The sequence below is a fragment of the Schistocerca serialis genome, chromosome 7 (genome assembly GCF_023864345.2).
Source record: "Schistocerca serialis cubense isolate TAMUIC-IGC-003099 chromosome 7, iqSchSeri2.2, whole genome shotgun sequence".
Taxonomy (NCBI): Eukaryota; Metazoa; Arthropoda; class Insecta; order Orthoptera; family Acrididae; genus Schistocerca; species Schistocerca serialis.
The window spans coordinates 288913925-288941126 of record NC_064644.1 but is presented as its reverse complement, the minus strand read 5'-3'; positions in this window follow the sequence as shown (position 1 = coordinate 288941126).

Sequence of the window (27202 nt, the reverse complement as noted above, 5' to 3'; positions counted from 1 at the left end):
GTAATAGAAGATGACAAACAATTAATGCGATGAACACGAGCCATGGACGGCTCACATATCAATTTGATATCATAAGTGTGCTGATGCTGCCAACTCGCTACTACTGGAGTGCCCTACCACAACTTCCTTACCAACATTGTGGCCAACTTTGGGGCTCATTGTGGAGTATACACTGATGTCCATGCTGATCACACACCCTATTTAGAATCATGTCGTGTGTTTTGTAGTGTCCAGGGTACCATCATAAATCGCGGTTTCTTCAGTGTAATTACTGTCTTTGAATTGTAGTGTCATTCGTATTCGTCACATTGAGTATTTCCTTTAGTTACCTTCTGTTCTGTAGCACTTCTTTTCTCAGGGTGACAAATATTGAACTATATGAAAAAAAAGTAAATTAATTACGAATAACGGTGTGCGCAAACCTTATTCATCATGTCAGCGTCACTACAGATATTTGAATTTGGGCTATACCATGATCGATGTGCCTGCCATCACTGGCGATGATGTGGCGCAGACGAATATCCAAATTCTACATGATCCACTGAAGTGCCGGACATCGATGTTGTCGACGACCTCCTGAATGGCTGTTTTCAACTCAGCAATAATTTTGGGGATATTTCTGTATGTTTGTCTTCAATATCGCTTCACAAAAAGGAGTCGCATGTGTTCACGTCCGGAGTATCGGAGTATATGGCGGCCAATCGAGGCCCATGCCAGTGGTCACAGGGCATCCCAGAGCCAGAATACGGTCCCCAGAAAGCTCGACCAGGACATCAAACGACTCTCCTGCATCGATGGGGTCGAGATCCATCTTGCATGAACCACGTCTAGTCGAAATCAGGGTCACTTTGGATAAGGGGGATAAACCATCTTCCAAAAACTTCACGTACCGTTCGGTAGTAACTGTGCCATCGCGAAACATCGCAATGGTTATTCCGTGCCTGAACACACACTACACAGTCACCCGTTGAGGGTAAAGAGACGTCCCGATCGTTAAATGCGGATTCTCAGTCCCTCAAATGCGCCAATTTTGGTTATTGACGAACCTATACAAATGAAAGTGGGCTTCGTCGCTAAACCAAACCATGCCAGTGCGTACTAATTTTCTTCATGCCCTGTGGCAAACCGTGAAATTTGAACTTCCTAACGCAAACCATTCAGAAATTGCGACAATTTTATTTCATATCTCCCAGTATCTATGGTCCGTATTTCATCGAATTATGTTACTTGGCAGTGATTCATCATGCAACAGGTACTTTCGTTCTCAAGTTTTGCACACGATCGCACAATATCTGGACTCAATAAAGGATATTACATTACTTCCAACAGCAGTAATGTATTCGTATTTACGCGAATCTAGTGCGCCATCGAATGTAATGCGCAACCCAATTTTAAAACAAAATTAATAAAAATAAGGAATTTTGGCACAAAACTGGTAGGGTATTTTTGTATTGTTGAAACTTATTTTACAATGCTAACTTTATTTCAAGCGATAGTGGATGTAGAAATGAAATATAAAAAAGAACAATAACTTATTTTTAAGTTACTCATTACGGTAGTAAGTGACATTTTCATTATTAAAAAACAACGCCTAACTTGATGACCTACATGACATACAAAGAAACATACTGTAAATTACAGGCGTTTCTCATCATTATTCACTGATGCCTTCATTACTAGAATCCTGGAAGGGTCTACATCAGAAACAGATTCAATTTCTCCTTCCCCGCCATCTTCGGCGTCGTTATAGATCACATCTTCAGTGCCATCCAGAGTATTCGAAATACAGAATTTCTTGAATGATTTTACGATCATTGGTTCTTCGATGCGTTTCCAGGCAACCGAAACCCAGTGCGCGGTGCAGCACGTTTAATTTTTCCTGTCGGAGTCAGTTCACGATTTGGATCGCAAAACAATTTTTCGTACTGTTCCTGAACGTAACCTTTGAAAGGTTTATTTACACTAACGTCCAGGGGCTGTATTACAGAAGTCATTCCTCCAGGAATAATAACAAGGTCACTGGGTAGGCGTGGATCTTCTTTTTTACATAGTCAGTGAGATGACCACGAAACGCATCAAGACAAATCATTGATGGTTGCTTGGAAAGCCCAACAAGACGGAGTTCCCACACGTTGAAGAGCCAGCCAACCATTAAAGTTTCAGTCATTCATCCCTTCTCTTGATTCCGAACAATGACGTCATCAGGAGTCTTGGGGCTTGCTTTTCGCTTGAAGACTAAAAAAAGGGGGAAGTTTGTTCCCATCTGCTGTGATTGACAGCATTGCTGTTATGCGCTGTTTTTTTACACCCAGATGTTATGAGGGTAACTCCTTTTGTACCCTTCTCGCCAATCGTGTAATTACGTGGCGTGTGAAACCAAATTGGAGTCTCATCAGCGTTGCTTATTTTGCTCATAGAAACAGTCTTCTCTTTTCAAAGTGCGATAACAGACCGCTGAAATTCTTGAAATTTATTCTCAAAATCCTGTCGAAGCTTTTGGCATAGTGTTGTACGGCGTCGCAGAGAAAAGCCCGCTCGTTTCATAAAGCGATAAACCCATCCCCAGCTAGCCTTAAACTGTTGCTTCGGTATATTAAGAGCTGCAGCCACCTCTTTTGCTTTTTTTTTTATTATGGTGTCACTGATCAAGTGTTGCCCATTCTCCCTCCTTTCTCGCACGAATTCCGAAACATTCCTTCAACGTCAAGATGTCTTCCTTTTCAAGGTCAAGTGCATTTCTTTGTAGTAGCCGTAGTCGCAAGTAATCCCAATTTCTGTTTCTTCCATAAGCGAACGTTACTCTCAGCTACATTGAACTCTCTTCCTACCCTTCTGTTACCATATTTTTCAGCATGACGAATTACTTTAGGCTTGAATGTAGCTTCAAACGATATTCTTCTCTACTTGTCTTCCATTTCGTGACTACCTAATGCAAACAGAATTTGAAGTACTGTAGTAGGCCAACAATAATGTAAAGAGGTTGAGATGTACAACAATGCGTTATAATGTACGGGACAGTACGTAAATTTCAACGAGCAAATAAATAACAAACAAAAAATCTCTTTGAACCGACCACTAACGAAAATGTCCTCTCGTGGCAGTAATAGATTTTGTTCTGACCCCAGCGAACAGAATTCATAACTGGCAATATATATGGTATATGCTCTATTAACTCGATAATCTCTTATCAGATATACGTCTTCCTTTCTTTAATTCTCAGACACCGTAACCATGTTTTCTTGCTAGAGTTTAATAAATATTTTGCTACTTCAGATCACATAGGGTAAGAAAAACCGATGAACGGTTCAAGTTTGTACTCGGATGTAATGCGCCATCGAATCTTATGCGCAAATCAATTTTGAGTACTTCGTATGGTAAACGAAAGTGCGCACTAGATTTACGTAAATACGGTACTTGGCAGTGACACATCACTTGAAAGGTACTAAGGTACAATATATGGCATGGATTTCTCAACTGTGTGCTTGAGATGGCACTACACAATACTTATTACCATCAGACTTGTACAGCCAGCTGATGTGGTAGTTTCGATGGTGGTGAGTTTTCTCATCCTCGGGACATGTTCCTTCATGATTCGGCCACTTTCTGTGGCTATCATCTTGTTCCAGGGAAATGAGAAGGGTTGGTTCTAGCGTGTCATTTCCGTAAGTTAGATTTTCCTTCAGCAGGATCTCGAACGGTAAGTCCGGTAGATCAAAGAGTAAGAGATGTGTGCAGTTGTGGTTCCAGTGACGGTGGCGGATAACAGGAAGGTAGCTCTTGCAGTATCGCGTTATGTTACCAACAACCAATGCCCCCGAGTTCTAGTCACTGTGCACCACCGAAATTAGCTTCTTCGTAGCAGGTACAAATGACTACCGGTTTTGCCACTGAGAGTAGCAAATGTGACTCTGTCGTTTTAAGAGTTCGTTTCCACGTGTAATGACTTCCTTTAGGCACTCATTCGCATGTTTCTGGAGTGAAACGGGGTCTATTTGCATGACCCAGGAACTGTGTATATCCATTCTGTGCGGCAGAGAGTGATTTGCCCACTTTGGTACTCCAATCATGAGTAGAAAAAGAAATCCTGTAATACAATACTAGTGGTTTCTTAGTTGACATAACCACGTCGATTAACTATGTAGGCTTAACGTTGTGAAGCGATATGAAATGGAACGAACGCGTTAAGGTCGGTTGTAGGTAACTTGAATGGTCGACTTCCGTTAATTGGGAGAATTCTAAGGAAGTATAGCTTACCTATAAAGCAGACCGCGTAGAGAACATTTGTGCAATCAATTACTGAGTACTGCTCGAATGTTTTGGACCCCTGCCCCCTAGATCGGATTACTGGAATATATCCATACAATTCAGAGACGTGCTGCTAGATGTTTTGCCAGAACGTTTGATCAACACGCGAATGTTTCGGAAATGCCCCGTGAACTCAAACGGGAATTACTGGAGAAAAGAAGACGTTCCTCTCGTGAAATACTATTGAGAAACATTGGAGAATCGGTATTTGCAAAAGACTGTTGAATGATCTTACTGTCGTCAACATACGTCTCGCGCAAGGATCAGAGGACCAGGTAAGAGAAATGGGCTGTTACGGAAGCAAATAGACCGTTCCTTTTCCCTCACTCCGTTTACGAGTGGAACAGAGAAGGGAATAACTAACAGAGGTCCAAGGTACCCTCGCCACGTAACGTTCTGTGGCTTGCTGAAGGAGTATGTGGAGGTAGATGTTGTGCAGCATGTGGTTTCATTGAAACGACTACTCGCAACACAGTGAGTTTTTTATGTTCTCAACTTCACTGTGAATAACTCAGAATCCGCAGAAAATTATAGGGAACTGAAGGAAGAGGAGGAGAGAAGCATAGGTTTTCCAGGGATTAGTAGTTAACTCTCAACATGAACAAATGTAATGTACATAAATAAGCGGAATTACGAGTTATTGTACGATTAGATGATTACAGACCTCTCACTGGAAGCACTAACGTCCATAAAATAACTGGAAGTTCGCTTGTGGAGTGACTTAAAGAGAAATGACCACATAAAACATAATAGGAAAGACATATGCGAAATTCATTAATCAGAAGAGCCCACAGAAAATGTAGTCCATTCACGAGGAACGTTAATAACAAAAGCCTCGTTCGACCAATACCTGACTATTGCTCATCAGTCTGCATCCGTATCAGACACGAATGATAAACACTGTGTCATCAAAAGTATCCGGATACCCCCAAAAACATACGTTTTTCATATGAGGTGCATTGTTCTGTCACCTACTGCCAGATACTCCATATCAGCGACCTCAGTAGTCATTAGACATCGTGAGAGAGCAAAACGGGGCGCTCCGAGGAACTCACGGACTTCGAACGTGGTCAGGTGATTGGGTGTAACCCGTGTCATACGTCTGTACGCGGGATTTCCACACTCCTAAACAACTTTGGGTCCACTGTTTCCGTTGTGATAGTGAAGTGGAAGCGTGAAGGGACACGTATAGCACAAAAGCGTACAGACCAACCTCGTCTGTTGACTGACAGAGACCGCCGACGGTGGAAGAGGGTCGTAATGTGTAATAGGCAGACATCTATCCAATCACAGGGAAATTCCAAACTGCATCAGGAACCACTGCAAGTACTATGATGGTTAGGCAGGCGGTTGCTCATAAGCCACACATCATGCCGGTAAATGCCAAACGACGCCTCGCTTGGTGTAAGGAGTGTAAACATTGGACGATTGAACAGTGTAAAAAAGCTGTGTGAAGTAACGAATCACGGTACACAATGTGGCGATCCGATGGCAGGGTGTGGGTATGGCGAATGCCCGGTGAACGTCATCTGCCACCGTGTGTAGTGCCAACAGTAAAATTCGGAGGCGGTGGTGTTATGGTGTGGTCGTGGTTTTCATGGAGGGGGCTTGCACCCCTTGTTTTGCGAGGTACTATTACAGCACAGGCCTACAGTAATGTTTTAAGCACCTTCTTGCTTCCCACTGTTGAAGAGCAATTCGGGAATGCCGTTTGCATCTTTGAACACGATCGAGCACCTGTTCATGATGCACTGCCTGTTACCGATATCGAAACTTCTCCACAGTGCAGCACTCTGTGAAGAATGGGCTGCCATTCCCCAAGAAACCTTCCAGTACCCGATTGAACGTATGCCTGCGAGAGTGGAAGCTGTCATCAAGGCTAAGTGTGGGCCAACACCATATTGAATTCCAGCGTTACTGATGGAGGGCACCACGAACTTGCAAGTCATTTTCAGCCAGGCGTCCGGATATTTTTGATCACATAGTATAGGAGATCCAAAGAAGAGCAGCGCTTTTCGTCACAGGTACATTTAGTAAGCGCGCAAGCGTTACGGAACTCATATGACACCAGTTGCAAGCGTGCCAAGAGAGGTGTGATGTATTGTTTAATTCCGAGCGCGTATGAATGTAACGATTACTCCTGCGTATATCTCGTGAAAAGACCATGAAAGTAAAATTAGAGAGATTAGTGCTCAGTCGGAGGGCTAGCGTGTACATTTGGCGACTCGAACAAGATGGGGGAGGTGAGAGTGACAGTGGTACACAGAAGTACCATCCACGGTACACCATGATGAGACTTACAGGGTACGAATGTAGATACAAAGGATTCACTACTTGATAATCTCTATAGAAAGGATGTATTCGTAGTCTTACCTATCGAGACCAAAGCAACAAGCACTAATCTGTTGTTATTAGGTGACATCCTCAAGATGGACGCCTTAAATCACTGCCACTTAACTGCTCCGCGAGACTTGGTCTGCGTCTTCATCTAGCAACTGTTCATTGCTGAAAAGAAATACCTCAAGAACGCATTAGGAAAGCTGTAAGTGGCTCAGAAAGGGATGGAGTATGTAGGGACTATGATCTTCAATTAGTTATCCAATAACATAAAATGCCTGACCTGTAGCAAAGCCAGGTTTCAGTACGTTCTTAAACAGACCACTCTGTCTACTTTGAAGACGAATTTTTTTGCTAAAAACTAATAGACTGTATAATACAAAAGACCCAGTGATTTCCTGCAATCTTCAATTTAATTCTTTCTGTAATATCATGAATAGTATGGATAATTGGTAGTGTATATTCATTTTCATTACACTTAAACCAAACACAAACAAATCATGTACACATGCCTATAAACCGACTCGTTCCACATCAGTTCGTCACAAATTGTGCAAATTATTTATGGAACTTGAAACCAACAAATTAACGGACTAACTGCCTTGAAACGAAAGCGCATGTAATCAGAAAGGATTTATTCATTAAAATACATTAAACGGCAAACTACAGTTGATCGAAACGCAACGTGGTTAGTACATGAAGTAGCAAACCGAAAACGCATGTAAATAAGAGAAGGGACGCAATGGTCGTCTGCGCATACTAAGAGGTGAAAGCACTATAATGGCAGCTGTCTTTTTTTAATACGAGCGACTCGTTTGTTTTTCTGAAAACTTCAGATAGGATTTTTTATGCCATTATATTATTGACTTTGAAGGCTATTGACATTTTTGCAAGAAACAATGATCGTTTCAGTCGTTTTATGAAGCACCAAATGAAAGTAGTTTGCGTAATTGTGGAAATTTATTTGTGCGGACAATTTTTTGTGTCATCAATATGTGGCCTCCTGCCTCTCGTTTCTTCTGAGGAAAGGGTTTCACAGCTATATCTAACATCTCATGTCACTTACACCGGTTAATTATAAAACACTCGCATCGCACTTCTAAATTACAGTTGCAGAAAATTAGTTTTACGTGCGGTAAATACTATACATTGAATTATAGACTACGTTTTTTTTGTGGTTTTAGGGCGCAAAACTGCTACGGTCATTAGCGCCCGACATATAGACTACGTGACGGAAAGGAATATATTTCAAACAGATTCTGTATGGACAGAGACCCGAAATAAGTCTAACAGATTAGTAAAGAAACGTTGATGGATTTATTCTGTAAACAATTTTTTATTGTAATATTTTCGATGAGTGTCGTCCCAACTTGTGAAAATTAAATATACTCATTGAAGTTTGCCTCTGATATAAGAAACTTTCGTGAGTTCGAATTGGTGACGTGATGGACAGCATGTTCATGAAACCAGATCGATGTCCACTGATAAATTATAGTAGCAGTCCTCAGCAAGATGTTTATTCTGTGGTAGGATACAGCATTTGTTATGTTGTCTTGTTGTGGTCAACAACCGGGTATGGACGTTGGTCCTCGAGTGTGAAGAGGATGCTGACTTTTGCATGCAGCTTTCGAACATTCGACCAACGTGGCAGCTCCACTCTACTAGTTAAAAACACAATACTGTATTTCTGTACTTATGTTATCACGAATAAAATTTAGTGCCTCAGCATTAATGCTTCCTTCCTTCTGTTTTGTCGAAAACAGTGGCTGAATACAAAACACAAGTTGATTGTTTGCAAAGATGAAAACAGGAACCAGCTAGTGCTAATAACAGAATTTATTTACAAAAATAGCACCATTACCGGTTTCGCACCGACAAGTCCTTCTTCAGACATTCGTTCATGTTTGTATTACATTTGTTGTTGTTTATATTAGTTGTTGACTACTTTTTAGTAACGTATCTAAACATCAACATAGGTAATAAAACCATGAAAAGCAGTCTGAAGATGAATCTGACAGTTGGACACCGCTAGCGGCGTATTTCGTTTAAATAAATAGCATTACTGAAAGCGTCTGGTTGATGTTTTAATCTTTGCAACAATCAGCTTATAAACTCTACCTTATTGGCAATTAGAACCAGTCAGTTGCCTTGTATGACACTTTGAGCGTTCTCACTATTTTTTGGATGATACCGGTGTGCAGCATAATTCTGTGGTATCAGAATACTTTCTCGGTTTTTTTGGGTACTAATCAGTTATGTACATATATAGATATACACTCCTGGAAATTGAAATAAGAACACCGTGAATTCATTGTCCCAGGAAGGGGAAACGTTATTGACACATTCCTGGGGTCAGATACATCACATGATCACACTGACAGAACCACAGGCACATAGACACAGGCAACAGAGCAAGCACAATGTCGGCACTAGTACAGTGTATATCCACCTTTCGCAGCAATGCAGGCTGCTATTCTCCCATGGAGACGATCGTAGAGATGCTGGATGTAGTCCTGTGGAACGGCTTGCCATGCCATTTCCACCTGGCGCCTCAGTTGGACCAGCGTTCGTGCTGGACGTGCAGACCGCGTGAGACGACGCTTCATCCAGTCCCAAACATGCTCAATGGGGGACAGATCCGGAGATCTTGCTGGCCAGGGTAGTTGACTTACACCTTCTAGAGCACGTTGGGTGCACGGGATACATGCGGACGTGCATTGTCCTGTTGGAACAGCAAGTTCCCTTGCCGGTCTAGGAATGGTAGAACGATGGGTTCGATGACGGTTTGGATGTACCGTGCACTATTCAGTGTCCCCTCGACGATCACCAGTGGTGTACGGCCAGTGTAGGAGATAGCTCCCCACACCATGATGCCGGGTGTTGGCCCTGTGTGCCTCGGTCGTATGCAGTCCTGATTGTGGCGCTCACCTTCACGGCGCCAAACACGCATACGACCATCATTGGCACCAAGGCAGAAGCGACTCTCATCGCTGAAGACGACACGTCTCCATTCGTCCCTCCATTCACGCCTGTCGCGACACCACTGGAGGAGGGCTGCACGATGTTGGGGCGTGAGCGGAAGACGGCCTAACGGTGTGTGGGACCGTAGCCCAGCTTCATGGAGACGGTTGCGAATGGTCCTCGCCGATACCCCAGGATCAACAGTGTCCCTAATTTGCTGGGAAGTGGCGGTGCGGTCCCCTACGGCACTGCGTAGGATCCTACGGTCTTGGCGTGCATCCGTGCGTCGCTGCGGTCCGGTCCCAGGTCGACGGGCACGTGCACCTTCCGCCGACCACTGGCGACAACATCGATGTACTGTGGAGACCTCACGCCCCACGTGTTGAGCAATTCGGCGGTACGTCCACCCGGCCTCCCGCATGCCCACTATACGCCCTCGCTCAAAGTCCGTCAACTGCACATACGGTTCACGTCCACGCTGTCGCGGCATGCTACCAGTGTTAAAGACTGCGATGGAGCTCCGTATGCCACGGCAAACTGGCTGACACTGACGGCGGCGGCGCACAAATGCTGCGCAGCTAGCGCCATTCGACGGCCAACACCGCGGTTCCTGGTGTGTCCGCTGTGCCGTGCGTGTGATCATTGCTTGTACAGCCCTCTCGCAGTGTCCGGAGCAGGTATGGTGGGTCTGACACACCGGTGTCAATGTGTTCTTTTTTCCATTTCCAGGAGTGTATTTTTTTCATTCACCTGACAAATATCAATATTTAAATGTTAGATCTAAGGGAAACATTTTTTATTCTCCTTTGTCAGCGCACAGAGTAGATTTGCTGAACAATTTTAGTCATAAAATGTTCCATTTTATTTGGTATTAGAATATTTTAAAAATTTTGTGGTAATTAGTTTCAGCAGTAGTAAATATAGCTCGTACACCATGGCTAACTGTGCCACAAGAGCACGAAATGGTGGTTGTTTGTCCAGAATGTTCACGATTATCAACGTTATTATTTCGGTGATGGATTAAATTGAGGTAGATGATTTTATTATACTCGTAATTTTACCACCTCTTACGTTATGGTAAAAATAGGTATGTCCACTAAAATAGAAAACTGAAACATGAGATGAGGTAGAATCGAATGCTAGTTTTTTTGATGCTTTGAGAACATAGAAGCCTCACCTCGCAAGAATCAATCAGATGCTGAGACAAAGGAAGTTAGTTCAGCTACCTGCTCTAAACAATATCCAATTACCACAATGCATCGTAGTTTGGAGATTATGATAAAACGAATGGAAATTGAGTTGTCACAGGGAAACAGCAAATGCATAATGAAATGTTAAATCAGCTGTGATCTGAAATATCCAAATATGACGAATTATATAATGACATGTCATCTAAAGAAGATGAACTGCATAATGAGATACTGTCCAAGCATAATGAAACGTCATCTAAACTTGTCGACGCAGCAGGATGCTTTGACAAATATTATTACAGCATTGAAAACTGCATGTCAAAGCATGCCTGATGCGACGTGAGAATTATCTGCTGAAGATGTACAAGTAAGAAAGTCTTTTGGAAACTAGATATAATGATAGTTAATTTTATTCCTGAGCAAGTGTCTAAGACAAAAATTCAGTTTGATGCACAAAGATAAAGTTTTCTAAAGATATTTCCAAGGGGATTACAAGAAGGGAAACAAATGTAAATGAAAGATTAGATGCAGAACTACCACACGTTATTCAGCAGACAGAGGTGTTGTCTCAGTGTTGCACTTAAGGGGATATGATTAACAGAGAATGAAAACAAATTAAAACTGCAATGAACAGAGATTTACGAGAGTGGCGAGATAGTAATGTGTCACAAATTAGTAGCATGCAACAAGAATTTTCTGTTGTTAATCAGATAGTACGTGACACATCCCACCCTCTGTTGCTCGTATCAGTATTATAAATCACAAAGGTATGTCACCTAACCATGTACCATATGGGATGGAGGCAGCAACTGTATTGTCATCAGTTCTATTGGATGAAAGCTTGTTAAAGCACAGCATAGTAAATACTGCCAAAGCACAAGAGTATAGTGCATTAAGACGGAAGGTGCATACGCCAATAGTACACATTCCTGCTGCAGTCTAGTTGAGAACATTGAAAATGAGATAGAGCCTAAGATTATAGGGTCTACAACCATTGACCCATTGCAACAGGCAGAACTAAATGTATGATTTTAAAGTACCTACATGTTTTTGAGAATAAGCCATGTAGTATTAGTATACATCAATAGCATATGGAAGCTCACTTCCACAAATTATTCAGAATACATTCTCCATCCAGTGGACCAAGAGAGAAGCAGTCACAAAGGAAATAAGGTATAGGCTGGAGTGTAAAATAATAGAGGCCTCTACTAGCTGTGGCAAAGCCAAGTAGAAACGTTCACTTTGTTTTTGATGCAAGAGCTATTAGCAAAATTATTATACCCATATGAACTAGAGCAGAGAATTTAGATGAACATATGCAGAAACTTCATGGTGTTAAGTACTTACCAATATCGAACTGAGATGTTCATACTGGCAGGTACACCTATCAAACGAATCCAGAAAATACAGTATTTTCATCTTTGGAGGAAAGAATTGTCAGTTCTGTGTACTGCCATTCAGAATAAACATAAGTTCAGGTTTGTTCATTACACTTTGGACAGAGTCTTAGTACCTGACTTACCAGGTCAAATAACATTGTATGTTAATGATCTATTAATAGCCGCTCGTACTTGGGAAGGGGATGTAAATATTTTTGAAAGAATATTACACAAATTTTCAGAAGTAGGAGTTACAGCAGATCTACAGAAATTAAAATCTGTGAGCAACAATCTTAAACTCTGTGCCATTTAATTAAATCCACAGGAATAACATTCAACTCAGACAAAATCATTGCTATCAAGAATTTTCCTTTCAAGAACTCGAAAACAAAGAGCTTAAGGCCTTTTTTGGGTTGTGCTAATTTTTCAGGTGATTCATATCTAATCAGCTTTAGAATGACACAGTTTTATTAACCTTATTATGAAAAAAATGCACACTGGGCATGGATAAGAGATTGCCAGAAAGATTTTAAGGTTCTGACAGCAAACAGTGCTTTAGTTAAGTTTCATGTTTTATATCACCCAGGCATGTCCAAGATTTCTGTGTAGTGACTGATGTCCCATTCATTGGTTTGGGACCATGTTTATTTACGGAAAATGAAGATAAGTTATGATAGCCACACAATGTCAAAATATGAAAGTTCCTACTGTGCTACAGAGCTCTAGCCGTAGCGTGGGCTTTCAAGACATTCAGTTACTGTATTTATGGAAAAGAAACATCAAAGAATTCTGTAAACATCAGTCATTAAGCTTTCCTATGCCATGTAAACTACTTCATGCACGCTTAGTGCATTGGTCACTGTTTTTACAGGAGTACAGATTTGAAATAATAAATTTATCTCGAAAAGAAAATATAGTGGTAATTATCTTGCACAGCTACTAAAAGGTTTACTGAGTGCACATAGATGATAGTAAAAAACCACTCATTATTGTGTATTGCTAATGGAAGACAGTAATTACAGGCCATGTTATTTAGATGTGTGCAAAAATATGACTGACGTGCAGAATGGTAACCAGTGCTGTTGTAAAACCAAAACAATACTTTCAGAAAATCCAACTGAAAAATTAAGACAACATTACAAAATAAATAATGATGTTCTTTTTTATAGACATGATTTGCAACATGACAAATGATGTGTTTACATTCTAGCTGTACATGCTCTGGCATGCGTGAGACTGGTTCTGCTCTATCTTCCTACCACAGTTGCACAAGGATGTTCTGTGAGTGTTTTAGGAATTTGTGTTGAACCTACGGCCTGTAAGGTAGGAAGGTACCATCTCACACGTGCAGAGTACAGAAGAGTGCAGCAGTACGGACAGTGATGTAATCAGACAATGATCTCAATGTCGGTTCCACTACACTTCCTGTCTACATCTACATCTACATATATACTCCGTTAGCACTAAGCGGTGTGTGGCGAAGGGCACATTTCGCGCCAAAGTCGTTTTTGCCCCCCTCTGTTCCATTCGCGGATCGCGCGAGGGAAAATCGAATGTCTGAACGCCTCAGTACGAGCTCTAATTTACGTTATCTTTGAATGGTGATCATTGCGCGATTTGAAAGTTGGTGGTAATAATATGTGCTCTACATTCTCGGTGAAGATTGGATTTCGGAATTTAGTGAGCAGCCTCTTCTGTTTAGCGCATCGTCTATCTGCAAGTGTGACCCACTTCAAACTTTCTATGAGATTTGTAACGCTCTCGCGATGACTAAATGTACCAGTCACGGATCTTGCCGCTCTCATTTGGACCTTCTCAATCTCTCGAATCAGACCCAACTGGTAAGGGTCCCATACAGACGAACACTATTTCAAGACTGGACGAACTAACGTATTGTAAGCAATTTCCTTTGTTGAAGGACTGCATCGCTTCGGGTTTCTATCTATAATCCGCAATCTAGAGTTCGCCTTGCCCGTTACTTGTGTAATCTGATCATTCCATTTGAGATCATTTCGAATAGTCACACCCAGGTACTTGGCGAATGTTACCGCTTCCAAAGATTGGGCATTTATTTTGTTCTCGTACATTAATGGGGATTTTCGCCTTGTTATACGCAGTAGGTTACACTAACTAGTACTGAGAGATAGCTGCCAGTCATTACACCACTCATTTATTTTCTGCAAATCCTCATTGATTTGTTCACAACTTTAATGCGATACTACTTTCCTGTAGACTACAGCATCATCGGCAAACAGTATAATGCCGCTGTCAATACCATCAATCAGATCGTTTAGGTAAATAGTAAAAAGCAGCGGACCTATTACGCTGCCCTGGGGCACACCGGGATTTACGCTTGTTTCTATTGAAGTCTCCCCATTGAAGACGACATACTGCTCCCTGTCTGTTAGAAAACTTTCTACCCAACCGCATATGTCATCGGATAGACCGTAAGCACGCAGTTTTTTGAGCAAGCGACAGTGCTGAACTGAGTGGAGCGCCTTTAGAAAGTCGAGAAATATGGCATCTACCTGGGAGCCTGTATCTGGAGCCTGTTCTGAAAATGCACAAACAGGGCCAGCTGTGTCTCACTTGACCGCTGTTTCCTTAAACCGTGCTGGTTTATGCAGATGAGATTCTGTGTATAGAAAGGCCATTATGTCTGAATATAAAATATGTTCCATGATTCTACAACAAATCGATGTCAGTGAAATTGGCCTGTAATTATGTGCATCCGATTTTCTATCCCTCTTAAAGATTGCTATGACCTGGGCCCTCTTCCACTCCCGTGGAACTTTCAGCTATTCCAATTATCTCTGATAGATGATGGATAGGAATGGTGCTATATTTGTAGCTTAGTCAACACATAATCTTACGGGGATACCGTCTGGGCCAGATGCCTTCGTGGCGTCTAAGCATCTTAACTGTTTAACAATCCCAGATACACTAAACACTATGCCAGCCATCCTTGCGTTTGTTCGATAACCGAAAGAGGGAATGGTGCTCCTGTCCTATACCGTAAATGAGTTTCTGAAAGCTAGGTTTAGAATTTCGACCTTCTGTTTATCATCATCCGTTACATTACCTGTACTGTCAGCAATAGAATGTATTGAATTATTTGTAGCGTTCATAGATTTTACGTACGACCAAAATTTTTGGGATTATTTTTAAAATCTGCAGATAAAATATTGCTTTCAAATTCGTTAAAAGAATCTCTCATTGACCTTTTGATAGCTGCTTTCATTTCGCATAATTTCTGTTTGACAGTGGGGCAGTGACTACGTTTGAAACGACTGTGCAAAATTCTTTGCTTTCTCAGCAACTTCCTAATATGTTTGTTGTACCAAGGTGGGTTCATTTCCCTCCCCTATATTTTTGCTAGGCACATACTTCTCTAGCACGTGGTGGACGATACCTTTAAATTTCGACCAAAAATGTTCAATATATTTGTGTTCCGCGGTGAATGCTTGGAACAGACTATGAAGATATTCATTAATGACACTTTTATTTTCTTTCCCAAACAAGTTTTTTATGCAACTTCCACTGACATAGAAGCCACAACGACATTATGGTCGCTAATACCTTCTTCTAGATTAATTTCCTCAAAAAGATCAGGTCTGTTTGTCGCCAAGATATCTAATATGTTCCCATCTCGGGTTCGTTTTCTAACCAATTGCTCAAGGTTGTATGTTGAGAGCGCTCCTAGAATAACTTCACACGAGTCTTTGCTTCTACCACCTGTGATAAACGTGTAATTTTCCCAGCCAATGGATGTCAGACTAAAGTCTCCACCTATTTGGATATTTATTTCCTATATACTCAAGACTTTCCCTGAAACGTTCTGCGACGTTTGTTGCGAATGCTGGTGGTCTATAAAAACATCCTAATACAATTTTCAATCCCTGTCTGATTGTAAGCTTTATCCAGACTATTTCACAGTCCGATCCAGTATCAATCTCAACTGCGTTTAATGTATAGGAAACGTTATTGCTAATAGGAATTATGTATAGGTTCAGGCATAACCATATGTCATCAAAAATGAAAATCTTTTTCGTTATTCAGGATTATATTTTTCTCTAACTATGACTATATGACAGCCAATCATAATTATGTACAGGACGGTAAAATATTGATATTGGCTGTTCACAACTGTGAAGCGAAATTCCTAACCCTTCTAAGGTTCTTTAATAGTAAGGTAGTTGATGACCATGTCTGGGGTTTGGTGAAATACAAACAAATTAAATATAATCAATTAAGATAAAAATGCATAATGAAGGTACCAAAAAATGAATAGAGTCCGTATAGGGTACGTAAATGTCACTGCAAATATAACTGCACAATTAAAGCAGTTCAATGGCTTCGGAGTATAAAGCACTCGGCAGTGGCTGGTCAATCCTTTTCGCTAGACTGGGTATCTCCCGTTTCTGCTTCAATCAAGCCTGACAATCACGCATATGTTTAATTACAGGTCACAGTTGGATTTATGAAAAACTAGGAGAGAGTGAGACAACCGCAGTTCAGAGTGTCAATTGAATATCACTTGCTGGCTTAGCGCGAGCGCGCGTGTTTACCTTTCGTCGGCAGCGGCAGTGGTTGCCGTCGGCGCGAGCTGTGAACCTGATAATCTATTCTAAATCTCTTTCGACTGTTAAATACCAGTCTGATACATTTCCTACGTCTTTGGTGAAGCCGAGACTCCTAGTTGCTCCCTAGTTAAGTTAATTGGCATTGTACACGCTATTGGGCTGGAATAGCAAGTACGTCGTCGCACTCACATTGCTCGCAAGCGTTAACTGTCAGTGATCGGTGCAATTCTCTGTACTAGGAGACTCTGCAGTTTAACTCCTTAAGACTTAAGACGAGCCTGTGAACAAGTGTTCACATAATTAGTCTCGAAATCGTCTCAGCATGGCGCGAGTTGCCTTGCTCAAACACTTGACGATTTCTTCCAAGAGAAGAGCCAGTTTCTCTGTCTGCAATTTGCCTATATTAAAGCTGGTGGCCACGCTTTTTCTTTCTGGCCAATCAGAGCGTTTGTACTAGTTATAACTTCACCTACTATAATTACTGTAGTCCATCACAGGCGCCATTTCTTTCGTAGGGAGAGTTTCACTTCTGCTATTTAATATTGAGATAAACAGGGTCTTTGTTTTTATGCAGGTTGCCACAGTGAGTCACCAATGTTTTGAGTTGGATAGCTCCAGACGATTGTCTGCCATCTCCAGTTCTGTTCCTGTAGAAAGCTTTCTGAAGGGTTGTCATTAAAAGCAGGGACAAGGGTGGCTTTTGTCGATGGCCTGTGCAGTGGCTCTGGCATCTCATTGTGTCTGCTGGATGTCCCACTGTGAAGGTTTCAGTCTAACATTGGAATGGGCATTGCTGTAATAAAATTCTCCTTTAGTCAGAACTGTGTCTCGTAGATCAGGTCTGAGAAATTACTTGCAAGCTATTACTAGTGTGAGTGTTAGTCGTTTATATTCACAAAATGCTGGCTTGCTTATTTGATTTGCCTATCAATAAAATTCGTATATTTTCATTTAAGTACGCCATGTGACATACCGTTTTAACCAGAATTGTTTCAGGAATTCAATGTAAGGTGTGTTATTTGTCTGACACCTTACAATGAGAATGCCTTAATTTGCTACAGCTTCATGCACTGGGCACTGGGTGCAAGTAAATATATAAGAAAGATCACCTTGCGTTGCTATGTTACCAACACGAGGAAACAAATACAACAGCTGCTTAAAACATGTCTCAGAAAACATAGCCTGTAGACAAATGCTGTCATAGTGAATTACATGCTATATTGCAGCAAAAGGTAACATGACTTGCAGTACAAGTTGTTTCAGTTTATACTGCACGACCTTTGCTCTTAGGTACAAGTAGACTTAAATTGGCAATAGCATAGTACAATATTTTCTCAAAGTATGTTAAACTATATACAAGGTCTATTGCAGTAGGCCCAGTTATTGAAAGAATAATAAAAGATTACATGCCTACAGTTGACGAGAGTGGTGCCCTGCTGTCAGATAACGCATCAAACTTTACCTGTTCAGCGTGGTAAACTTTTCTACATGAATATGACTTTACACAAGTACTAATGTCAAGATTTCACACAGAAAGCAACTCCTCAGTACATATTTTTCGTTAATTAATATATTTTTGCACACTTATGTGCACGATTAGCAAACATTTTGGACAGACTATCTACAGCTAGTTGATTAGATCATAAATAATTTGGTACTTTACACCACACCATCCATGAATGGATAAACCCCCTCATCCAGTATTGTTCGTCTGTATGGGATCCTTATCAGTTGGGTCTGATTCAAGAGATTGAGAAGGTCCAAACAAGAGCGGCAAGATTCGTGACTGGTACATTTAGCCATCGCGAGAGAATTACAAATCTCGTTGAAAGTTTGAAGTGGGTCACACTTGCAGATAGACGACACGCTAAACGGAAGGGGCTGCTCACTTAATTCCGAAATCCGATCTCCGCCGAGGATGTAGAGCATATATTATTACCACCAACTTTCAAATCGTGAGATAATCACCATTCAAAGATAAGGGAAATTAGAGCTCGCCTGAGGCGTTCAGACAGTCGTTTTTCTCTCGCGCGATCCGCGAGTGGAACAGAGGGGGGGGGGGGGGGGGATATGACTTTGGCGCTAATTGTGCCCTTCGCCACACACCCGCTTGGTGGCTAGCGCAGTATGTATGTAGATATAGATGTAAGACAAACTCTAATTACACTCATTCGAGCACGCTTAAGGAAAGTTTGTTACGACCAGGTATTATGGCAAATCCAAAGATATCAGCTACGAGAAAGTATTTGATTAGAAACTCGCCTGAAATCTTTACGTCCACGTGAAAAGGGTTGTGAGGAATAGCTGCTTCACACACATCTGTACGAGGTAGTCAGGATTTCCCATGAAGGAAGTTACCTGCTAGCTTATCCTAAAACCAACAAAATTAAATGGGTATCTACCCACCAGGATCTTAATAAATATATACATAGATGATTTAACTTATTTGTATATCAAACATAATACTTGAATGTACCTGAATTATTAAATGTCTTAGCAGAAAACATAACAAGTGAGATTTGAGAAACCTTTTGAGCTCTATGTAGGCTTAGTATGTATATTGACTGAAACAAGGCTAAGTGAGTAGTACTACTGGTACTTAGATATTTATAAAAGAGGAAAATTTTGACTATAAGTATTTAAGTTAAACTCATCCATACTAGCTGTATATGTTGAATGAACTATTACTAACCACTGCACTGACAGTGAACTCAAACACTACATGAAATGTCTATGTAATTGCTAGTTATTAGAAATTCAAGGCCAAAAGTTCTAGTGTTATATATGCACTGTGTCAACAGCACACTATGATAAACAGAAGCTACATGTTGTGATGATATATTACTTGACACTAGTTTGGTGGTATTCTCTAAACAAAAGGAAGACACATAAACAAGGGTGAAACACATATATGTGCAGATATTTTGAATGGCAACTGAGAACAGTGTATTAAACAACATTACATCATTGTTTACTTCATTGTCAGACTACTAATTACAGCTATTAGGAGAGGTACATTTTTAGATCGGTTGGTACCTTCAAATACATGTGGTAAGACCAAGCCATTAATGCTAATGTTATCCCGCGCAGAACGTCCAGTGTTGAAGTGTGAAGGTGTAAAGACAGATCTGTTAGTCTATACTGCAGGTATAGCCCAGGTAGTGGTGAAGTTGCGAGCACGCAGAAAACATCAGGTACTAAATTATGCTATGTGTTTCTAGGAAGACCGTTTGATACAGAGAAAAAACAACCAACACACTAACGTGAGTACATATTAAGGTACTGGATATGAAATATCTGCACCTATAAAGGCTCATTCACATGTGTCTTGTTGAAAAATGGAACCACAATTCATTTGCGCAAGAGGTACATCTACATCTACATGCATACTCTGCAAATCAGATTTAAGTGCCTGGCAGAGGGTTCATCGAACCACCTTCACAATTCTCTGTTTTTCCAATCACGTATAGTGTGTGGAAAGAACGAACACCTATATCTTTCTGTACGAGCTCTGATTTATCTTATTTCATTATGATGACCGTTTCTCCCTATGTACGCCGGCGCCAACAAAATATTTTCGCATTCGGAGGAGGAAGTTGCTAATTGGAATTTCGTGAGAAAATTCATCCGGAACCGAAGAGCGCCTTTGTTGTTTTGATGATGTACATCCCAAATCCTGTATCATTTGAGTGACACTCTCTCCCCTATTTCGCGATAATACAAAACGTGCTGCCTTTTTTTGAACTTTTTTGATGTACTCTGTCAATCCTATGTGGTAAGGATCCCACTCCATGCGATAGTATTTTGAAAGAGGACGGACAAGCATAGTGTAGACGGTCTCCTAGATAGATCTGTTACATTTCCTAAGTGTCCTACTAATAAAACGCCGTCTTTGGTTAGCCTTCTTCACAACATTTTCGAAGTTTTCCTTCCAATTTATGTAGTTTGTATCATATGAAGACGCAGGTTGTTCATGACATACCACTGTGCTGCCATAAAAACAATGAGATATACATAACACTTCTTTATGTATTTTTCCAGTACTTTAAGTACAAATGAAATGAAAGTTTGGCACAAGGATGACGTCCTTACATTGACAATTATTTCTAATTACATAACATGCCATGTTGCTATATGACAAGGATGGGGAGTTAATTTAATATTAATAGTATTCAGAACCATGTAAGTAGTAACATCAGTCATGTAAGGTGGACTTGAATAATTATATTTGTCCTGGTACCACATGAGTTAAAAATTTATGTTTATTTCCGAACACACTAATTCCTCATTTCCAATTACTTAGTTTGGGACACTCTCCTCATAACATACCAAATTTGTAAAACACATTCACACATACACAAACACAGTTACCACATTTATATTTATGTTTTCAAGAGCCATTCACGAAACTGAATGCGAATATACTGCTTAACAAAATACATTGCCTGAAGAAAAGTGAAGCACGCAGAAAGGGAAGAGGAAATTAAATGATACTTCACTAGTTGAGATGTTATTTCAGTTATTACAAAATCGAGTCAAATTTACAAAGATCTTCGCAGTACGAACCCACCTGTAAGTATAACACTGTACCCCACCTCACCTGGGTGCAAGCACAATTCAGTTGGGACGGGTTTCGTACGTTATATTGGGGACATATCTGGGAATCTTGGTGGCCATGGGAGTAACTCAACATCACAGAGACAGTTCGTACAGCCCCATCGTCCTGTGTCCTATTACAAAATGGACCACAACACATTCACAGGAGACGTCAATGAAAAAGGAGCATGATGTGCACGACATACTAGTATGCTGCCAGAGTTCCTTCAATCAGTATCAGTCATTACCTGAAGTTATATCCGATTTCTCCTCACACCACGACGCCGGGAGTGCCTCTCCAAAACTCTGAAAGAATGGGGCTTCCTCCCAGGTAACCGCTATTCTTGCAGGGGATGTTCATTCAGAGTTCATGAAGAACAGTGATTGCTGAAAGCCATTTATCAGCAGTCCAAGCTTCCTGGTTACGGCACCAATCTACATGCAGTTCTGTTGTGGAGTTAATGGGAGCCTATGCATGGCATTGTAATTCCCTATTCTGACGGCTGTTAGTCTCTGATCCATCATGCAGGATGACAGAGAATCGAAGTTTACAGTACGCTTGGCGCACAATACGTCGATCGTCCGTTGTGATGGTTAGATGTGTTGGACTGGAAGATCAGACGTGCTGAACCGGAAGAGTGAAGACGAATATGCCTGCACTTACGTCCCCATGCTGTCCAACATTGGACCATTGTCACACTCAATGGTTTCAAAAAATCTTGATATTCCACTATTCGGCCAGCTGGCCAAATGGCGATCCACAACGAGGCCCCTTTCAAACTCAGCTCAGGGACTGACAACACTGTCTCACCGAGTGCGCTACATCCCCATCATTCACAGTGATCACTCATTATCTGACGCGTTGTATACACTGCCAGGCCTAGTAACAACACTAAACATAAACAACACTAAGGCATTCTGGTGGCCATTCTACCTGTCACAGGGAATTACTTGTCTAATCACCTATATAAACACTGATGGTGTATATATTTCCGTTGTGTATATTAGAATTAGTTACATGATTATTGTAGAACTGTGTCATTTTTCAGTGTAACAGGTGTGGCACTGAAACGGGTGATTTGGCAACCCTGACAATAGCGTGGTCCCTTAGGAATCCGGACAATAAATGATTGTCATTGACCCAGATATCAATGATCAGGTGAGATAGCATCATGGACGGTGAACAACACGCTGTTACCGTGAAGGCATTTTATAAAAACGGCAACTACGTGGGCTCATAGGATGTATCTCGGGCTTATTAAAATGTCGCAAGTTATGTCCCAGTCCCGTCAGCACATGCTGTCAATGCGTGGATACGTAACTTTCACGAAACATGTGATACCACAAGATAGAGGGGTGCAAGTGCAAAACGTGTGTGCACACCATAGAACGTTGCAAGAGTGGAAGAAGCCTTCAGCCGAAGTGCCAGGCATTCTGTACGCAAGCATGCACTGCAACTTGACATATCGGATAGCAGTGTAAGGCGAATATTGCACGAGGAACTGCAATACCACCAATACAAAATTCAGATAGCGCAAAATAGGAAGAGGATGACCTCCCAGAGAGACTTCGCTTTCGGTAGGAATTGTTGGAAATTATGAACGACAAACCAGGCTTATGTGATAATCTGATCATGTGCGATTAGGCCAATTTTTGTTATGTTAGGCTTTGTTAACAAGCAAAACATCATACACTGGTCTCTTGAAAATCCTGAAACACTTCGTGAAACGCCACTTCACGGTCAAAAAGTGCTAATGTAGTGCTGCATATCATCGTTTGGAATCCTAGGCTTTTTAGATGATGGCGGCAACTTCGTTACTGTGAATACACAACGTTATGTTCAAATGTTGAATCATTTTCTATTGCGACAGCTTGCTGATCTTGCTGTAGCTGCAAACACATTCCAGAGAACAGTAAGATTAGCAAGCTGACAAGACGGGGGCTACCTGCCATGCTTCGTGGAATTTCACTAACGAGCTACAGAATATTTTTTTCTGGTCATCTAATCTCCAAAGACGGGGATATTTCCTGGCCTCCCAGATCCTCTGACCGTTCAGCGAGTGATTTGGAATAATTTGAAAGCTCAGATCTTCCTGTGTGACCCACTACACACCATCCAGGAACTGAATGATCAAATTCTGGAGTAAATTAATCGATTTCCAGCGCCATTCCAGCAAGGTGTGATATCTTTCAGTGAAACACTTCAAACGTGTGTGAAGGTATATGACAGCCACCTACTTTACTTCATTTTCAAATGATAGGCATTTTAGATTTCAAGCATTGTAAATTCATGTTGTATTTGTTTTCTATTGCCGTGAATGAATTTGCATCGCTGGTGGAGATTTCAAAATCGTCCATTTCAATGCCTCAATACAAAATTATGAAGATCTAAAACAAATGAATGCGTAAATGTTTGAAAGAACAGACACTACGCCTTCTTATAACTGATTCGCCTCGATGGACAATGAATCCACCACCTACAGTGCGGCCCACAGTTACGTTCGACCTCATATGGAAATCTTAAAGGAACGAGCATGGAGAATGTGGACAGGGACTATGGATAGGTAACACTAGATGAGAATGACAGACGGCCGAGGGCGCACAGAGATAGTCTGCGCAACTGCGATGAACTCTGTCTCTCGGTGGCGCAGTGGTTAGGGCATCTGCCCAGTAAGCAGGAGATAGTGAGTTCGAATCCCAGTCGAGCACACATTTTAGTTGCCGTCACTGATTACGCATAAACTCCAGATGCGGCTGCCATCACTAGTTCATTTCCTTTCTTTTCTCCACCCCCCGTCGACCTCCAATTTACATAAAATCTAAAACATATGTAAGAAAACATCATAAATATTGTAATATATGTAATCAGATCATCAATAGGCTGTTGTTTTGTAGATATTGAACGTTGACTCTTACGGAACTCCACCGCTAGGGCGTTACGCTAGGACAAGCACGTGCACGTAAAGATCACTCCCGGACCAGCTGTTGCTTGAGTGGTTTGGATTTGCCTGTGAGGAGTGAAACTCATCATTAATCTTGCACATTTCCAATAACTGGGGCATCCAATGGAGGGAAGAGCACTTGTGCACTATTATAGTAAATCCCTTCCACGTAAACGCAGCAGGAGGCAAGAAGATCGTGGGAGCGATACGTGTGTAATCCTAGATTGCATAACATCGAGCATATCGGGGGAACTGTCATTAGTTGTTCCACATCAGAATACTAAAAGGTAAAGATACTTTAAATAGTCTACTTAAAATTGCAACAGAATACTGATCAACTTAATTTGTGAACTGATTATTTAAAACGTATTGTCGTAAACTTACCCTGTATTTGAGTAAATAATTGACTATGTTCCCGTCTGACTCTATTCATAGTAACCTTTAAGAAGTGCAGTATTGATGCTGAAATATTTATATGAAAAACAGTGCGAAGGAAGAACTACAGGACGGTTACAATTAAACTTTCGCTATTTGAGAAGTCTCCCATGAAAAGCAAGTGGTCGTAGAACAAAGGAACATTTTGGAAACATTTGTAAGGACATGCATAAGAGAAATAACGAATAAATCATTGAAAGAAACACATTGTAATTTCCACAGGAGAGGGAAAAGTTTGTTAAATGCGTACTACGTTTACGTTCCAGATTACAAACGTCGCTCAATGTGACGCCCATCTCCATCCATGACAGCACGGAGCAGCACTACAGATTGCTCAATTGCTGCCTAAAGTATCTCAGGTGGGATGTTGGCTACCTCCCTCACTACGTTGCTACCCAACCTTTAACACATGCTAATGTTCCATTGATAAACACTGTCCTTTATGTAATCTCACAGCCAGGAATTACAAGGGTTCAAATTGGTGATTCTGATGGCCACATAGTTTGGAACGAATAGGCAATGATTCGGTTTTCTCTAAATGTTGTGAGCCGAGTGACGTCACGAGCAATGTGAGTTGGAGCATCAAAGCAGATGAGTCCAAAACACCTCCCTCCCATAGAGCAGGGATCAAATGTTGGCGAAGCAGATCACAATAACGGCTTCTGATTCGACGATGATAATAAAATAACAGATTCTCTCTCAAACACGAAGACTTGAAAGTAAGGTATAAATGGTGGTAGGGCGTCACTGGCCGGGAGTTCCCAGGCGGGACGTCCGGGCGCCAATTGCAAGTCTTATTGAGTGCGACGCCACATTGGGCGACTTTCGCATCGACAGTGGACAATGGAGATGAAATGATGACGAGGACAGCACAACACCCAGTCCCTGAGGGGAGAAAATTTCCCACTCCAGCCGGGAATCGAACCCGGGCCCTCATGCGTGGCATTCCAACGCGCTGACCGTGTCTTTTTTTTTTTTTTTAAATATCGTTCGTTGCGTTTGCTCTGCGGACGTCACAGGACATCTGTTCAAGTTGATCGTTGTTTCCTTTACTCAGTTTCTTTATTACAGAAGGCTAGCGCCTCTCTGACCGAATACGCTGAGCTACCGTGCCGGCTTAGTAGTGTTACATGCACCGTTCAGCCATTGGGGCGGACTTGACAGTAAGCTGATTTCAGAGGTTAACAAAGTAACACATTAGGATATTAATAGGCAAATACGCTTGTACGGGGGATATTTTAAGTCCAATGAAGCTGTCCTGAGTAAAACCAGTGTAGGAACAGAAAAGTTTATCCTGGATACAGTCAGATCATGCTGAACACCGCGGCGTCGGTCCCAACGACGGACTTCGAGAGCGTCCTATCGCGATGGGGTGAGTAGCAGCCGCCCGGAGACTAGGACAGACTCTCGAAAGGGGGGGAAGTGACCTGTGCAACGCTGGCGCCGTCCTTTATGGCGGCCGGTGGCGGAATACTCGCAGCACTATTTTCTGGTCATGTGTCGGGACCGAACGAGGTGGCGCAGTGATTAGCACACTGGACTCTCCTTCCGTAGGACGAAGATTCAAATCCGCGTTCGGCCATCTTGATTTAGGTTTTCCGTGATTTCCCCAAATTGCTTCCTTTGAAAGGGCACGGCCGACTTCCTTCCCCGTCCTTCCCTAATCCGATGGAACCGATAATCTCGCTATTTCGTCCCCTCCCCCTAATCTACTAACCATGTGTCCGGCGGAGGCGAATATGTCCCTCGAAAGCGGCGTCCTCTGCTAGCGCTGTTACCGCCGCGTGGTGTCCATCCGTTGCTGCGACAGGGCGAGTCCGCGACGCTGAGGCGTGCAGGGGCCATGTAGGCTGCACGCGTGACCGCGGTTCCCAAAGGGTTGCCGATCGTTTTTGCGGAGATCTCCGGTATAGCACATGTAACACTACTCACCGCGCAAATCGCGTAGCGCAGTCTGACCATAATTACTTTGAAGTTGGGTACCCATCTGGTAAGTGGTTTTGCATCTACTTTGGTTCACGCAGCCAAGGTTTAATTAAAAACCACCCGTATTTAGTGCTGCTTTACTACTTTGGGGAAAAACTAGTTCGTAGAGTAATTGCATAATGTAGAGTTACCATAACTTTTAGTTGCTTAAGGCCGTCTGCGAAATTAATTAGTTATCATTGTCTTATGTCTGACCTTAAAGAATAAATGTATGTCAGTGAAGTCTTTCAACAATTGGAAAAGATGATAATTAATTTAAACCCTCAACTGCCGACAGGTGTTGTTGATATACCTCGGTGGGAACAGCTGAAAATGTCATTCCCGACCGGGACTCGAACCCGGGATCTCAGGATTACACGGCAGACGCTCTGTCCATCTGAGCCACCGAGTTCACAGATGAATAACGCGACTGCAGGGACTTATCGCTTGCACGCTACCCGTGAGACCCACATTCCCAACTGTCCACCATGTACATACGTAATGTTCAA